This window comes from Ascaphus truei, chromosome 13 (genome assembly GCF_040206685.1).
Source record: "Ascaphus truei isolate aAscTru1 chromosome 13, aAscTru1.hap1, whole genome shotgun sequence".
NCBI lineage: Eukaryota > Metazoa > Chordata > Amphibia > Anura > Ascaphidae > Ascaphus > Ascaphus truei.
Window position 1 is genome coordinate 51,029,673 of NC_134495.1, and position 18,334 is coordinate 51,048,006.

The following is an 18,334-nucleotide window of genomic DNA, read 5'->3' on the forward strand; positions in this document are numbered from 1 at the left end:
CTTCAGGAGGAGACACAAATAAACTGGAGAAAGGGCTCCAATCCCAACGGGACTGAGGGTTCTCTTCCTCCATCCACTCTCATTCAAGTCACAGAGATATCTAGAATGAGAGTGGAAGGATGGGCTTTGGCCGTGGTAAGCCCGAGCTTCCCACAAACGGGGAGGTATATAACAGGGGACTTATCCCTGTTCAGTAATGTGCCTTTAATCCAGCAGTGTGGTGGTTAACCTCTGGTAGTTAATTACTAAACACCACCTGCCTGATTGAGATTGTTTACAAAAACCTGTCTGTTCAGACAGGAAGTGACTCTCTCCTTAGCTCTGACTGAGCTGACCCTTGAAGCTGACCAGTCTTGAGCTCTGCCCAGCAGAGCTGATTTCAAGGCACAGGGAAAACTACTGCACCTGATGCTGAACCAGGAAGTGAGATTTTCCCTCCAAGAAACAGATAAGACTTTTATTCTTAAGAGACTGCTTATATCTGCTTATTTCATGTTATATGTTTTGGGGCTGCGAGAACTGCTTGACTAAGGGAGATGTGAATTATTGCATAGTGTTTCACTAGAAATACTCCCAAGTGAATAGAAGCTTTGTTCCCCCCCCCCTGTGTTTGGATGAATTTCCTGATGAAAAGGAAAAGGCACAATAAAGCCTTATTATAATTTCACATTATAAACGACTCCAAGTGTGTACCTCTGTGAACGGCCGTCTACAACAAGATATAATGAACACCAAATATCTGGGTTGAACTGAACGAGGCTTAGATATAATAAAATATATTTATTCCTTAAAAAGGTGAACACAGCAATATAGTACAATTAACAGGCAAGAAGGTAACACTTACTTACGGTTGGGGGATGGAGAAGTATCAGCTAGCAATTCTCCAGCAATCCGGAGACATTCCGGGTGGAATCAGAAGCACAACTAAAAACTGTAGGGTTGACACAGTTTATATACCTGTGTAACCCTATTCTTAACATTGAATACAGACTATTGGTGAACAATTAGCTGTATCCAATCCCTAACGTGGAGACATAGATTAACCCATGACCTCCAGCAAATTAGCCCATGTGTACTGGGACTTTGAGGGTCTTATTTCTGTAGCCCCATAATTAAATCAGGGGCGACGACCAGTCTACCAAATTAAGTATCTGGTAGGATCTGCATTGTTTGTAGGTGTAGACATAACACGTACAAATCACTCCAGTTTGATGATTCTCCGCCCTCAGGTAACAATTAGAGTGGCAGAGTCTTGTTGATTAGTACTTGGTCTGTTGATTAGTACTTAGTGTAAACAATCAGGGCAGTTAACTTTGATCACAGTGCTTAGGCTCAATCAGCCGGCTGCCCTTCATGACCTATTAGCATAGCAGATTTAGTCTGCATTTTCAGAGCAGATCCAAAATACCATACATATAAACTTTAATATCTACACATATTAATAAGTTCCATTCTGGTGGGCTCAGTGGGTCGAAATTTGCCAGTTCTTAATGCCTACAGTGACTCCACATATTGGCCAAATATCAACTCTCTGTGACCTCCAAAACAGGAGATACTGAAATGCACTTTTAAACATTAAAATACAGGATTATAACGAAACATGGGAACAGGGGAACATACATTTTCCTGACATGACAAGGTGTAAGCCACATTCCTGGACCGCAGTCCAGTTAACCCCTTGCCTCCCTGGTGAGGTCAGGGGGTGGCCATATGGGGTGCAACGCCTTTAATACCGGGCCAACCCCCTCTCCCTCTACACCTCCCCTTCTTAATGGGTGACCTGTGGCCCACTGGCCCTAACGGGGAGTGGGGCACTGCTGGCACCCTTAACGAACTCAGTCTCAGAGGGATAGTCCTGACGTGAAAGTCCATCAGCATTGCTGTTTTCACTACCCTTTTTGTGGTGAATAGTAAACTCGAATTCTTGTAAGGCCAAGCTCCACCTTAGCAACTTGGCATTCTCCCCTGATGCCCTATGCAGCCAACTCAGGGGTTGTGGTCTTTGAGGACCGTGAAACCCCTTCCATACACATAGGGCTGGAGCTTTTTGAGTGCCCACACAATGGCCAAGCACTCTTTCTCAATGGTGGCATAGGCCACCTCTCTTGGGAGTAGTTTTCGGCTGAGGTACACCACAGGGTGCTCTCTACCGTCATCCCCCACTTGGCTCAACACAGCCCCAATGCCATAGTCCGAGGCATCAGTCTGTATGAGGAAATGTTTGGTATAGTCCGGGGCAGCCAATATGGGGGCCCCAGCAAGCGCAGTTTTCAGTGCCTGGAAAGCTGTTTCATAGGCAGGAGTCCAGGTGATAAGCACAGGCAGTTGCTTCCTAGTCAAATCAGTCAGGGGTTTGGCCACGGCGCTGTACTGTGGGACAAACTTCCTATAGTACCCTGCGGTGCCCAAAAATGCCATGACCTGTTTCTTGTTTTTTGGAACAGGCCACTGAACTATAGCTTCTACCTTTGCTGGCTCTGGTTTGAGGTGCCCTCCACCCACCCTGTGCCCTAAGTACAGGACCTCTGCCATCCCTACCATACACTTAGTGGGTTTCAAGGTAAGCCCAGCCTCCCTGATCCTATCCAGCACCGCAGCTACATGTCCTAAGTGGGAGTCCCAGGAATTACTAAAGACAGCAATGTCATCTAAGTAAGCCCTGGCATAGCTCTGCATCCCTTCCAATAACCTATTGACCAGGCGTTGGAAGGTAGCCGGGGCATTCTTCATCCCAAATGGCATCACCAAAAACTCATAGAGGCCACTTGGAGTGATGAATACTGACTTCTCCCTAGCCTCCAGGGTCAGGGGGATTTGCCAATAGCCTTTGCTCAAATCCATAGTGGTCAGATACTTTGCCCCCGTGAGTTCATCCAGTAACTCATTCATGCGGGGCATAGGGTAGGCATCTGACACCGTCCCAGCGTTGAGCAAGCGGTAGTCCACACAAAACCGGGTGGTCTTGTCCTTCTTAGGGACTAGGTAAGTGAAGAAAAACGGCGGTCACTGCTACTCCACAAAAAACTCCAACCAGGCGCTTAAAAACTAAATAATTTTAATGATCAAAAACAAAAAAGAACTCCCACATGGTGGTAACCTCTGACGCGTTTCGTTCTATTGTAGAACTTTTTGATAAAGTTCTACAATAGAACGAAACGCGTCAGAGGTTACCACCATGTGGAAGTTCTTCTTCTTTTTTGTTTTTGATCATTAAAATTATTTAGTTTTTAAGCGCCTGGTTGGAGTTTTTTGTGGAGTAGCAGTGACCGCCGTTTTTCTTCACTTACCTGTTTACCACTAGCGAGCAGGAGCACGCCACCGCTCTCAGCAACTACAGCATATCCCTCTCAGACAGCACCTGGCAGATCTACAGCTTGATCGGAAATGTGGGCCAGCTGACTTAACCCTTCGACTACCAGATGCAGGTGAGGCAAGCAGAAGCTGGACATTTGACTTACTGTGGGGCTCTGTTCTGATACGGCTCCACTGTACTTCTACCAGCCATGCTTAAAAGCCCCCATCTAGGTTTATGGGTTCATTATAGAAGGTTTTTTGATATTATTGAACTTTATATTTTGTTGCTGCGGTGTTTTACTCTACTGCCTATTATACATCCACTTATCTGCATCGTTGTAGCATCAATGCTATGGGTGTCAACCCTTCTTCCAAACTTCTTAGGGACTAGAACTACCGGGCTTGCCCAAGGACACTGGGACGGAGTAATTACCCCTAGGGTCAGCATCTCCTCTATCTCCCTTTCCATACTGGTCTTGACCTCTGCTGACACTCTATAAGCGTGCTTATGCAGAGGCTGCAGATCCCCTGTGTGCACTGGGTGTTTTGTGAGATGTGTGGTCCCTGGCATGTCAGTAAAGAGGGCCCTAAACTTAGCTAGCATGTCCCTGGCTTCTACCTGCTGCCTAGCACTCAACTGTGCCCCTATCTCTACCTGCTCCACAGTGTTTCCCTGCCTAGCCTCTCCTAGGAGATAAGGCAGAGCATTCCTCACCGGATCCTCCAGCAGTGGGCTACAAATAGCCATTACTGCTCCCATACTCGGTGCTCTGTACTTTTTCAGCATATTGACGTGATATGTCTTATGCCTCTCAGGCTCTACCTATACAACGTAGTTGTACTCATTCACCTTTCGGATATCCGGGTACGGTCCCGACCAGGGAGCCATCAACTTGTTCTCCCGAGTGGGTTTGAGAACAAGCACCTGCTGGCCTGGAATGAATTCCCTGCTACGGGCATTCCGGTCATACCATTGCTATTGCTTGGTCTGAGCGGCCCTGAGCCACTCCCATGAGCATCTCTAACCGGTCTCGGAGATCTACTACATACTGGATCACTGAAGCATCAGTAGCAGTAGCCTCCCCTTCCCATCCCTCACGGAATAGGTCCAGAGGTCCATGCTCCCATACTCGGTGCTCTGTACTCTTTCAGCATATTGACGTGATATGTCTTATGCCTCTCAGGCTCTACCTATACAACGTAGTTGTACTCATTCACCTTTCGGATAACCGGGTACGGTGTACGGTCCCGACCAGGGAGCCATCAACTTGTTCTCCCGAGTGGGTTTGAGAACAAGCACCTGCTGGCCTGGAATGAATTCCCTGCTACGGGCATTCCGGTCATATCATTGCTATTGCTTGGTCTGAGCGGCCCTGAGGTGGTCCTGGGCCACGCCCATGAGCATCTCTAACCAGTCTCGGAGATCTACTACATACTGGATCACTGAAGCATCAGTAGCAGTAGCCTCCCCTTCCCATCCCTCACGGAATAGGTCCAGAGGTCCATGTACCCTGCAGCCATATAGTAGCTCGAAGGGGGAGAAGCCTGTAGATTCCTGCGGTACCTCTCGGTAGGCAAACAGCAAGTGCTGTAAATGAATCTCCCAGTCTTTCCCCTCCGCCTCTATAAAGGTCCGAAACATCTGCTTCAGGGTACCGTTAAACCTCTCACATAATCCGTTTGTCTGGGGATGGTAAGGGGTAGTGCGCCGGTGCTGTACACCGCATGCATCCCAGAGACAATGTAACAGTTCACTCATGAACTGCGACCCCTGATCGGTTAGGATCTCACTAGGGAAACCTACCCTAGAAAAGATGTTCAGCAAAGCTGCTGCCACTGTCTTGGCATCTATGGTGCCAAGCGCTACCGCCTCAGGGTATCGGGTGGCAAAATCCACCACCGTGAGGATGTAGCGCTTCCCTGACCTGCTAGGAATCATAAGGGGTCCTACAAGATCCATCGCTACTTTCTGGAAGGGTTCCCCTATTATCGGTAGAGGTTTCAGGGGTGCCTTCACACGGTCGCCCGCCTTACCCACTCGCTGGCAGGCATCACAAGAGCGGCAGAAATTGCCAACATCTCGAGATGCCCCCGGCCAGTAGTAACGCTGTAATAACCAGGCTCGCGTTCTGTTGACCCCCTGATGTCCCGCTAACAGAATAGAGTGAGCTACCTGTAACAGTTGCTGTCGGTACCCCTGGGGCACTACTAGCTGTCGCTTACCGGTCAATCCCTCCTCTATCCCTGGGTTCCCTTCTTCTCTATACAGGAGTCCCTTATCCCATAGGCAGTGCTCAGTGCCTTCCCCTGCCTGAGATTCGGACGCCCGAAGTCTCACGCCGGCCAGGGTAGGGTCTGTCTTCACTCCCTCCCTAAACTGGGCTCCTAATTCTGACCACCCCCCAGTCATGTCATTGTCTGGAGAATGGGGAAGGGTGAGTTGAAACAGTAAGTCAGTCTGTGGTTGCAACTGATCCTGGCTTACCTCCCCAGGCTCCTCTGCGCCCTCTGCTAACGTTAGTCCCAAAGGCTGGGGAACTGGTGCCGCCGCCATTGCCGCTGTCTGGCTCCGGGTAACCGCCGCCACTGCAGCGGGTTTGGGCACTCGGTCGTAGGTGCAGGTCATCGGTCCCAGATCGTTGCCAAGAAGAACTTCAGCATCCAAACCGGGTAAAACCCCCACCTCCCGCACACCCTGGCCCTCCCCCAATCCAAAAAGATTCTGGCCACTTGCAGGAAACGTGGCTCTCTGTCGGCCACAGTGATCTGCATCCCAGGACTTGGGAGCAATTCCTCTGACCGGACCATATTAGGTCGGACCAGGGTCACTGCAGCTCCTGAATCCAGCAAGCCGACTGCTTGCCGGTCACCGACTGTGACCGGGGTGAGATGTCTGCTCCGGCTGTCCATCTGCTGCAGGTCCGCGCTGGGATGTCCTCCACTCCTGGCTGTAGGCACCGATGAAACCGGGACAGGCGTTGCATGGGACGTCTCGCTGGGCGTTGGTTCCATGATTGGTCCGGAGTCTGTGGTGGAAGCCACCCGCACGCGGGCTACTGGCTTCGCAGCTGGGGTGCGTTGCCCCTGATGGGGTCCGCCGGAACGTGCCGGGGCTCCCCCGCCTTCGGTGTACTGCTGCCCGCAGGTGGCCTCTGAGTCCATTGGGGGGTATTGGCAGAGTTTCTGTCCGGTGCCACCGCCACCGCCGCCTTGGCTACTGCTTTGGCAGACATCAGGGCTCGGCTGGCCACATAGTCGTCTGCAAGCCTCGCCGCCTCCTGGTAAGTCTTGGGCTTCTTGTCGTACACCCAAGCCCTCACCGCCGGTGGGCACTGCTGCATGAGCTGCTCCTGAAAGATGAGGTCCAGCAGGCGTTGGTAAGTCTGTGCCTCATAGCCCTCCACCCAACGTATCCCGTACAAAGCCATGTGGGTCACGTAGGTAACATAGGACTCCTGGGGCTGCCTCTCTTCCTGCCGGAATTTACCCCGGTAGGCTTCAGGGGTAAAACCGTACTGAAACAATAACAGTTCTTTCAGGTGGTCATAGTCATCAGCATACTCATCTGGAAGCGCCATCATCGTCTGCTTAGCTAAGCCGGACAGTAAGGGGTCTAAACGTGCAACCCTATGCTGTGGAAGCACTTTGTACCGCCGACACTGTGTCTCGAAGTTCTTTAGAAAACTGTCGATCTGATCAGTACCTTCCACGAACTTGGTGAGACTGTGCTGATCCAGTTTAAGTTCATCGTTGTTGGGTTGGAGAGGGGGGCAATAAGCGGGTCTGTTCACTGCCATAGTGATAAACTGCAGCCGCTCCTCCGGTGTACCTCTGTCTCCCCACGCAGTAATCAGTGCCAACATTTCAGGGGTGAACGGACTGGTAGCCGCAGCAACCAGTACCCCTCCTGTTGCACTGCTCCCAGGAGGTGCACTCGTTCCCTCCCTGAGATTCCGCGCCCCGGCACTGGGTTCCTTCCCTGATCTCCGGGTGGCTGTAAAAGGGCAAGCTGAGCCGTATCCTGAGGCTCTGCAAGCCGGGCTTCATAGTCACCGATTGCGTCAACCATGTCTGCGACCTCCTGGTTCTCATAGGGCAGTCCATATTCACGGCACTTGTCCTTCAGCTGAGCTCGGGTCCTCATGTTGGATGAGCCTTCAGCCCCGCTCATGGTTCACTGTCGCAGCAGTGAGGTGGTGTTACAATTTGTGTTAACTGTTGCACTACTGTATGTTCAATATCTTTAGTCCCAGGAACTCGCAATTACTCTCGAGTTCCCACTATATGACAGAGTCCCACAGAACACTGTAATATAGGTTCAGTTCAATCCCGCCGCTGCCACCAGTTAATTATAGAGCTTGTCACGGTAGCTTATGACAAGATATAATGAACACCAAATATCTGGGTTGAACTGAACGAGGATGAATTTCCTGATGAAAAGGAAAAGGCACAATAAAGCCTTATTATAATTTCACATTATAAACGACTCCAAGTGTGTACCTCTGTGAACGGCCGTCTACAACAAGATATAATGAACACCAAATATCTGGGTTGAACTGAACGAGGCTTAGATATAATAAAATATATTTATTCCTTAAAAAGGTGAACACAGCAATATAGTACAATTAAGAGGCAAGAAGGTAACACTTACTTAGGGTTGGGGGATGGAGAAGTATCAGCTAGCAATTCTCCAGCAATCCGGAGACATTCCGGGTGGAATCAGAAGCACAACTAAAAACTGTAGGGTTGACACAGTTTATATACCCTATTAGATCCAAAATACCATACATATACACTTTAATATCTACACATATTAATAAGTTCCATTCTGGTGGGCTCAGTGGGTCGAAATTTGCCAGTTCTTAATGCCAACAGTGACTCCACACATTGGCCAAATATCAACTCTCTGTGACCTCCAGAACTGGAGATACAGAAATGCAATTTGTAGGTGGACGCTCACAGAGGTATGCAAGGGAGACTTGTTATAGTGAAATTAAATAAGGCCTTTATTGCGCCTGTTTCCTTAACATCAGGAAACCATCCAAACAAGGGGTAAACAAAGCTTCTATTCACTTGGGAGTATTTCTAGTTAAATACTATGCAATTCACCACTCCCTTTAGATAAGCATGTCTCCCAGCCCCAAACATATAGCATGAAATGAACAGATATAAAAAGTCTTGTATATGAAAGTCTTATCTGTTTGTAGTGGTTTGAAGGGGAAATCTTCTCTGTCCCTGGTTGCTCCCTTTTCCTCAAGGTGTGTCAGCGTTCAGGTTTAGAAGTTTCCCCTGTGTCTTGAAAGCAGCTCTGCTGTTTCTTCTGGCAGGGCTCAAGACAAGTGGTGAGTCAAGGACAATCTCTGCTCTGTCTCCAAGTTCAGCTCAGGTGTGAGCTAAGGAGTCTCACTTCCTGTCTCAAAAGACAGGCTTTTCTAAGCCATCTAATCAGGCGGTGTTTGTTAATTGACTACAAGCAGTTAACCACCACACTGCTGAATTAGAGACACATTACCTGAACAGGGATAACTCCCCTGTTACACACTTTAAAACATTAAAATACAGGATTATAATGAAACATGGGAACATACATTTTCATGACATAAGGTGTAAGCCACATTCCTGAACCGCAGTCCAGTTAACCCCTTGCCTCCCTGGTGAGGTCAGGGGGTGGCCATATGGGGTGCAACCCCTTTAATACCGGGCCAACCCCCTCTCCCTCTACAAAGGGTTAATAGTTAGGAAGTGATTATAGCCCTTTGTTCCATTTTCTCGCCTTTGCAGGCTCCATTTTGCAGTTCCCCCATAGGCCGTCATGGCAGCTCCTTACAATCCTATGGGGATTCCGGCGATTTGGTCCCATTCTCAGAGAAGACCTGCAGGTGGCGCCCGAGAAAAGGAGTGGCGGTCCCCCATTTATTTCAATAGAGATTCCTCGACACCGACCTCCAGGAATGGGTTGGCAGCCATCCAAACCGCAGACCGCAGAAGCGGATACAATATCTAAAAAAGAGCTTTTGATCACACTAGTTCAAGTTCAAATACAATTGGCGTGGGAAACTTAGGTTCTAGGGCACCCAGGAATAAAATTATTTTTACCCCTAGACCTAGGAACTCCCACACTCGACCACCACCTGGTCCGAGAATTAAGGACCCCCGTAAAGGGTCGCGCTCGCCACGAGGGTCACGTCACTGACTCTAATAAGGTAAGAGCCACGAGTTGAAACGGCTAAGTCCGAAAGTGTATAAAGTGTAAACGAGGGAACACAGAAGAATTCTGCTGCCAGTGCTCAAGGGCCAAAGCGTAGAATGTCTTATTCTTAGAACATAATGGCACACATCTGCAGCATATAACTATCACTCTAAACAAACGTATTAAGCGGACCCAGTGGAGCAGGCTGGGGAGAGGGGTAAGGTGAAGTGACGCTAAGAGTCGCCGACCATCCAGAGAACAGCCATGCTCACGCTAAGTCACCCACCGTCCCCTCTGCCAATGAAAATACCCGCTGTCACGCTGCTTAATCCGGTGTAGCCAAAGGTGAACCACCGTTGAGTGAATGCCTGCAGTGATGTGTGTCCTGGGATCCACGTGCAACCAGCAAAGGTACACTTACTTAGGGGTTGGACAATGAAGCAATCAGGTACAGGATTGGCAATTCATTCAGCAATACAGGATACAAATGAAGACATCACAAAAGACACTGGGTATAGGGCTTACACACGTTTATATGGAGTTTCAGCCCCATACCCTAACCTTGGGCGCCTGAAAGTCTACCAGACTTGTATCTAGTCAGGAAACCCTTTTGTCTGTCTGTAAGTGTGAATTATGGCACTTACAGACCACTCAGGCTATGCGTTTCTCCGCCCTATTGTACACAATCAGAGTTTTCAAGTCTTTGATCAGGGGGGCTGTTGTAGACAAAGGGTCGCCCCCCTGAACATTAACATAAAGCATAGCCAGTAACTTTCCCGGGCTTTTACACCAGCCTTGCAAAACAGTATATTCTTTAATATCTGAGCGGGCTGAAATTTGCTGGGTCCTCATGCCGGAGGACCCTTGCCATAGTGGCCAAATATCAACCGTCCACGACCCCTAGAACCGGAGATACAAAAAACAAGTTAAAATCCCATATTAACTTTAATGCAGGGTTCTCCGCTATAAGCTAGAAGAAATCACTGCATTTCACTCTTCCATTGAAATCAATGGGCTCCGCCGCTATCGGCTTTCAATGGAGCAACTCCGCCACTGAAGTCAATGGGGAAATCACAATTTTCACATTTGCCCATACTCCGTCTGGTTGATCGGAGAGGGCTGGAAATGGCCATGCAGTCATGCCGGAGCAGTGACTACATGCGACCAAAATCCCAGCCCTCTGGTACTCACAGAACCGGAGATAAAGGTTTACACTTTATAGCCAAACGAAGAAGCGGTGCACTGAGGTCAGTAGAGAACCACACGCAGCTCTAACAAAAAACGACTAATTTATTGAAAAAAAGGGAACAAACATCATGAAGCTAAGAACCTCTGACGCGTTTCATAATGCAAGGGACTTTGTCAAAGAGTGAGTGGTAAACTATCTCATACCCCTCTATATACCACCAGCTTGACTGTGATAGGTCAATAATAAATTGATTAAGAACGGTAACTCCTATATGCATCTGCAGATTAATTAATGAGACTGCCGTTCCATCTATACAAGCATAGTGGTGTGTAGAAGGGGAGAGAAGGATAACAACATACAAGTGTATACATAGTACACATTTATCAACAAATAAACAACTTATTTATTATTTATTTATAAAATATTTTACCAGGAAGTAATACATTGAGAGTTACCTCTCGTTTTCAAGTATGTCCTGGGCACAGAGTAAAACAAATAATACATGGTTACAAGTACAGTTACATAAATGAACAAGGTATATACATTATATACAAGACATTGCGTGCACAGTTAAAGAAAATATATATTATGAGCGTATGAAACAGTTACAGACCAGATTAAAGTGTGAGACAGCCTTAGATTTGAAAGAACTTAAGCTGGTGGTGGATATGAGAGTCTCTGGTAGGTTGTTCCAGTTTTGGGGTGCACGGTAAGAGAAGGAGGAACGTCCGGATACTTTGTTGCGTCTTGGGACCATGAATAGTCTTTTGGAGTCTGATCTCAGGTGATAGGTGTTGCATGTGGTAGGGGTGAGGAGCTTGTTCAGGTAGCTGGGTAGCTTGCTCAGAAAGTATTTGAGGGTGAGACAGGAAAGGTGAACTTTGCGCCTAGACTCTAGTGATGACCAATCTAGTTCTTTGAGCTTATTGCAAAACTAATGTAAAATAGTATAAACAGTAGTAGTAAGAGATAATTAAAACCAACATTCAAGCAACATAGATGAAAACAAGAACAAAAAGAACGCTGCGACGTTCGAAATGCATTGGATGGGTCTTTTGCCACATTAAAGTGCCCTTTTAAATCATTTTTTTGTTCTGGTTTCTTCCTGCTCCGTTTGTGCTGGTGCGCTTTTTGGTCTCCCTTTTCCCTGTAGATGAAAACAAGGAATGGATTAGAGTGTAAAGAAATAATATAATAAAGAAAGATAAAGGACAGGTAAAATATATATATTATATTACAATAAGAAATATTGAAAAGTATATTATAATCACTCAACATAATAAAACAATTATAATAATCATAAATATTAACCTGTCTTATATCACTATAAATGAAAGAAATAAAAATAAGAAATTGTCAAAAATGAAAACAATAGTAAAGAAGATAAATATAAAAATAAATATAATAATGATAGAAATATAGCATATCATAAATATACTAATAATAAAGTATACATAATATCCCATATGGTGAGCAACAGCATATATCTAAATGACATTATAACAACACAAGAGTAGCAAAAAGCAGAAGCAAGTCAATACTTAAACATATTTCTTTAGTTAGACTAGGAAATGTTTAAGCTCCCAATCGGTATTTATACCGTATTTATACCGTAGGGATGCAATGTATTCATGATATAGATCCAGTGCATCTCTCTCTTACTTAATAAATTTAACCTACTGTATCACCACCTCTTGGATGACATGGACATGTTCAATCCCAATAAACAAGAAATTGGATATATCGCCATGAGGGCAGGTAGAAAAGTGACGAGACACTGGATGTTTATCATCCTTCTTTTTAATGAGACGTATATGTTCCATAATACGTGACCGTAAAGGTCGCGTAGTACGTCCCACATATTTTTATGGCATCCACATTGTAATACATATACATACATATACACGGGCATGTCAGTGTCACACTCTCACATTGTCACACTCTCACATTGTCACACACGGGCATGCCACTGTGTCACACTCTCACATTGTCACACGGGCATTTCAGTGTCACACTCTCACATTGTAACAGTGTCACACACGGGCATGTTACATTGTCAGTGTCACACTCTCACGTCACAGTATCAGACACGGGCATGTCACAGTGTGACACACGGGCATGTCACAGTGTGACACACGGGCATGTCACAGTGTCACAGTGTCACAGTGCCAGACACAGGCATGTCACAGTGTCACACTCTCACATTGTCACACATGGGTATGTCACAGTGTCACTCTCACATTGTCACACACGGGCATGTCACAGTGTCACACTCTCACATTGTCACACACGGGCATGTCACAGTGTCACACACGGTCATGTCACAGTGTCACAAACGGTCGTCATGCTCACACACTCCCCCGTGGCCCAGCTCACTTCAGGGGGCGGGCTATGTCTCACACACTCCCCCGTGGCCCAGCTCACATCCGGGGGCGGGCTATGTCTCACACACGCCCACGTGGCCCAGCTCACTTCCGGGGGCGGGCTATGTCTCACACACTCCCCCGTGGCCCAGCTCACTTCCGGGGGCGGGCTATGTCATGCTCACACACTCCCCCGTGGCTCAGCTCACTTCCGGGGGCGGGCTATGTCTCACACACTCCCCGTGGCCCAGCTCACTTCCGGGGGCGGGCTATGTCATGCTCACACACTCCCCCGTGGCACAGCTAACTTCCGGGGGCGGGCTATGTCATGCTCACACACTCCCCCGTGGCACAGGTCACTTCCGGGGGCGGGCTATGTCATGCTCACACACTCCCCCGTGGTACAGCTCACTTCCGGGGGCGGGCTATGTCATGCTCACACTCCCCCGTGGCACAGGTCACTTCCGGGGCCGGGCTATGTCATGCTCACACTCCCCCGTGGCACAGCTCACTTCCGGGGGCGGGCTATGTCATGCTCACACACTCCCCCGTGGCACAGCTCACTTCCGGGGGCGGGCTATGTCATGCTCACACACTAATACACTCCTCAGTCCCGCGGAAGCAGCTGCAGGTGGGTGCGCGTGTACACACAGGTACCCGGCCTTTCTCTCAGAGAATATAACGTAAAAGCGGGGTGCGGGGCCCGTGTTCCGGGATCTCGGGGTCACTGGTTGTTATTAAGGAATGCGGAGTCTTTGTGTCGCGATACGCGGTGATTGTCCATGTCCTGAGCAGCATTCCTCCTACCAGGCCCCATGCGGAGAGGCTGGGATTACTGGGGCCTGTGTTTAATATCATAGTAATATCTATCCTGCTTAATGATTCCGTATACAGCACGTGCTTCATACTGCAGGCGTCGGCCATCTTTTGTTTGGGAAGATGCATGAATTGCTTCCTTTCCCGGTCTCAGACAACGCTGGCAGCCATCTTGTTTGAGGGCAGAAGCGCCCGCCCGTACTTTTTATTCTATGTTTAAATTTACATTTTTATATGTGAAAACTTCTACATTTTGAATTAGATCTATTGGCACAAACTGTAACAGCCTCATTGGTGCAATTAGATCCAGTTTAAGGCAGTGCCACTAAAGAAGCTAGAGTTTAGTATCAGGCCAGTAGCACAATTTGCTTTCAGAGGGGAGCACAATATGTCATTCTCTGGTCCTGCTAGATCAGGATGTATGTAATGACTTTGTTCCACTTTTCCATACAGGAAGCGCGCTGTTCCTCCCCCAGAGAGGATCCGGGGATTTCTGAAGGTTTGTCTCAAATCCTGTTTTGTTTTACTCTCTAAATTCCGTGTAAATGCTCTATGCTAGTGTAACTAATAACACCATGATACTGTGACTTGTAATGGGGATGGAGTAGGAGTCATAAAGTCAATAGATCATATGAACTTGACTGGTTTCCCAGGAGGGATAGGGTGTGTGCTATGCGAGCCGTTGTGCTTTGTTGCATGCACAATGATTACCATGTTTTGCTGTTCTAGGGCTGGGGTGTGCATTTATCTCTTCTCCCCCCCCCCCCGCCCCCCCCAGGCAACCTGCTGTCTGTACTCTCTTCTCCCCCTCCTTACCATGTCTCCGGCGTCTGGTTACGTCACGTTGCCATGGCAATGCGTCGTCACTGGACCAAATGGCGACGCATTGCGGGAGACAAGGTAAGTGACGTGGCAGAGGCCTCACGCGATCCCCGGCATTTAATTTAAATGCCTTGGGGAAGATCGCGGGGCCTCTGCAACCGACGTACCCTCCCCCCAAATCTCAGGGGGTGTGCACCCCTGTTCTAGTGATACAACAAGAAAAAATGCTGCACACCAATGTGTAATAAAGAGATTGATATGGTTACCGGTGCTCCCATCGATCTACGATCGGCTGCGTCCAATCCACGGCATACAATGAAAATAGAAGATGGGGCGCACGGATTTCAAAAATAGAAAATATTTATTATAGCATACACAACGTTTCGACCTAATAGGTCTTTGTCAAATGCACAAAAGCACTTTTTTGCATTTGACAAATACCTATTGGGTCAAAATGTTGTGTATGCTATAATAAATATTTTCTATTTTTGAAATCTGTGTGCCCCATCTTCTATTTTCCTTACACCCCTGTTCTAGGACATGTCGCGCATTAAACCCAGCTTCTGATCAAGATGCAATCTGGATGAGATAAGGTTTGGAGACTTTAGTTGGCCTATTTAATGTGGGAAGATTCTGCAACCTAATTGCTGTAGAGGGTGGACCTGCCATGATGAGTTTGCATAGTCCGTGTTTCACCTGAGGACCATATGATTATTTTTATGCTCTGAGCTGGATTCCCTCAACCTCAGTGGGGTGCAGTTGCCTAAAAGCTATAAACCCCTATTTTGCATCTTGCTTATTTTTGTTTTCTCTTTTAAAGATGTCCTATTGGAGATCTTCACATCCTGCTTCCCCTGTGTGTTACTGAAAGGTGACCCATGAGTGCCGAATCTCAGATGTATGATTACCTAATGTGATGGGTAAGAAATGACACTGCTTCCATACTGCATCTCAATCTCAAGGCTTGCAAAGCTGTGTATGCTCTAATAATTCTTATGCTGCCAAACGCCTGAACAGTTTACTGTATGTGGATTATCATACCTAATAACAGAACAATTCCCATGCACGGTACTACTTTAATGACGTCTGTATGTTGCTTGGGTGTTTGTCCTTTAAAATAAAACCTGCACGATGAGCAATGCTTGTACAGTTTTAATTTTAAGATATTTAATGCTATAATACGGTAAAGTTTAAGTTGCCAGTTTGTGCAGAATACCAACTTTTTTCGCAGTGGTTAGAATAGCCCGTTCGTTAATTTTCGGGTAACAAGGCTTTTAATATTGCACAACTAACACTGAGGGCAAAGGTAGGGGCTGTTTAGTGGTTGTCTAGACTTCCATTATGCTGCAATTGCTAATTAAAAGGGAAAAAAAATTATGAAGTAAAATACAGGCATACCCCACATTAACGTACGCAATGGGACCGGAGCGTGTATGTAAAGCGAAAATGTACTTAAAGTGAAGCACTACCTTTTTCCCACTTATCGATGCATGTACCTTACTGCAATCATCTACGTGCATAACTGATGTAAATAACGCATGTGTAACATGCTCTATAGTCTCCCCACTTGCGCACAGATTCGGTACAGGTAGGGAGCCGGTATTGCTGTTCAGGCCGTGCTGACAGGCGCATGCGTGAGCTGCCGTTTGCTTATTGAGCGAGATGTACTTACTCGCGAGTGTACTTAAAGTGAGTGTCCTTAAACCGGGGTATGCCTGTAGTGCAGAGTAGATTGATATTGGTGGTTGTACCAGCCATGCTTCTGGCTGAGGGTCTGGCCTGTGGTGATGAGTTGGCATAGTCCGTGTTTCACCTGAATTCTGTGATTACCCTATATGCTCTGAGCAGGCCTTTATCTCTGCCATGTGGCATCCTCTGATTGCTAGAAACTCAATGGGCAGTCTAGTGATGGTACTGCTTCAGCTGACTTGGAAGTAGGCAAGCAATGGGAAAATCCAATGTTCAGTTGTAGAGTGATGTCACTATAGACCATTGGTAAGACCTCACCTAGAGTACTTTTCCAGTTCTGGAGGACATGGCTAAGGGGAATGTTAAAAACTTTGTAGAAAGTGTGGTGGTATATTCTCGTAACAGGGGTGGTAGGAGTTAATACAGTAAGGGAATACAATAATGCTTGGGATACATGTGGCTATACCAAATGACAGAACTCCAATTCAACATGACAAGTCATAGTTAAATACTTCTGTTCTTTTCTCATAAGTGATGGTCACATGGTTAACCCTTTTGGCCAAAGCATTTGTAAGCTTGCAGACCACATCAATGTGTGCCCTCTTTCTGCAAGTCCCAACACTATCTCTGCAAACATTCCCTTAGCCTCTGCTAAGGGAGTAGTCTTAATAGCCTAGTTATTCACAGCTGCATCTCAGGACTTGCATGTTTTGTGCTTTGGGGTTCTTATCTTTTTGTTTTATACATTCTTGCATTCCCAGTAGTACTCCTTTCGACACATAAAATATATGTTGGGTGTGCAGGCCAGGGTTGCGCAGGATTGAATTTTTCGGGGCCCGCGGTGTTCCCCAAGGCATGTAAAGTAAATGGTGGGATTGCGCGAGGCCTCTAACCTACTGACTGGGATTCGGAAGCCGCCTTGTACCACGTGACCATGGCAACTCAGTGTCAAATGATGCCGTAGAGCAATGCGACGTCACATGACCCAGTGGTGCTATTTGACACGCGTCACCACGGCAATGGGGTAATGTGACGTCACCCGCGCCATCATTTGATGCTGGTAAAAAAAGTAATGGAGGCGCAAGCACCTGGTGTGGGGCAGGCAGGGAAGGCGCAGCTCCAAGTTCGAGCTCCCCTGGTGTAGGCTATACAAAACATGGCCATGGGTCAATTTGTATCATCTAAATCTCAGATGAGAGCAACTTGGCCCATCGAGTCTACCTGCTTTATATCAGTCAAATGTTTGTTTGTTTTGTGTTCAGTTTTCAACAAGATACTCTCCCTAATCGAGTTGTTTGACGTTATTCCTTCTATGCAAAATAACCAATGTTTCTCCTGTGTTTTTTTTATTTTTTTAAGATTTATTCCCTTGAGGGCACCTGGTTGCAGCTTCAGACACAGCAAATTAATTGTAGGTAATTTAGCAAGTCTATTTTTATATCTTCTCTTCCCATTACAACCTCTAGCACAATCCATAGAACAGATATACCATGTAGCAATCACATGCATGGTATGTGCCACCTAATGACTCTATAACATGTAGCACTCACATGCATAGTATGTGCCACCTAATGACGCTATACCATGTAGCACTCACATGCATGGTATGTGCCACCTAATGACTCAGCGGTGTGCACCCACCGCTGTGTCTGATAGAGGGCAAAAAAGCTGTAGTATTCAGTCTTGTATAAATGCCTCTCGGGTCCCAGTGATCTAAACATACTTGAGGTTAGTGGGGTTGTTGACTTATTACACCCTTTCGGTGACTGCCATACTCTTATTACAAGTTCTGGCTGTTGCCGTTTTAATCTGTATTAGAGCTTCTCGACAGCCGTTCCTCTCTCTTTGCCCCAAGCAATGGGCTGTGGGATTTTAGGCTTTCGCAGATTAAAATGACCTTTTTCACTCTGGGGGTGGTGTGGCAGGTTGGCTGCCAAATCCGCTCTCTGAATTTTGCGGGGTCAGACAAAT

At 47.1% G+C, this 18,334-nt stretch overlaps 1 long non-coding RNA gene and 1 other non-coding gene across 2 annotated transcripts; one reads left to right on the forward strand and one right to left on the reverse strand.

The window, feature by feature from the left end:
• Window positions 1–10,754: 10,754 nt before the first annotated feature.
• LOC142465196 (uncharacterized) lies at window positions 10,755–13,185 on the reverse strand. Its single transcript, XR_012787828.1, has 2 exons — window positions 12,354–13,185; window positions 10,755–11,820 (listed from the first exon to the last, which is right to left on the reverse strand). It is a non-coding gene; the product is annotated as an uncharacterized LOC142465196 (long non-coding RNA).
• A 5,003-nt stretch (window positions 13,186–18,188) lies between these two features.
• LOC142465327 (small nucleolar RNA SNORA79) lies at window positions 18,189–18,334 on the forward strand. The gene has a single exon (XR_012787855.1). It is a non-coding gene; the product is annotated as a small nucleolar RNA SNORA79 (small nucleolar RNA).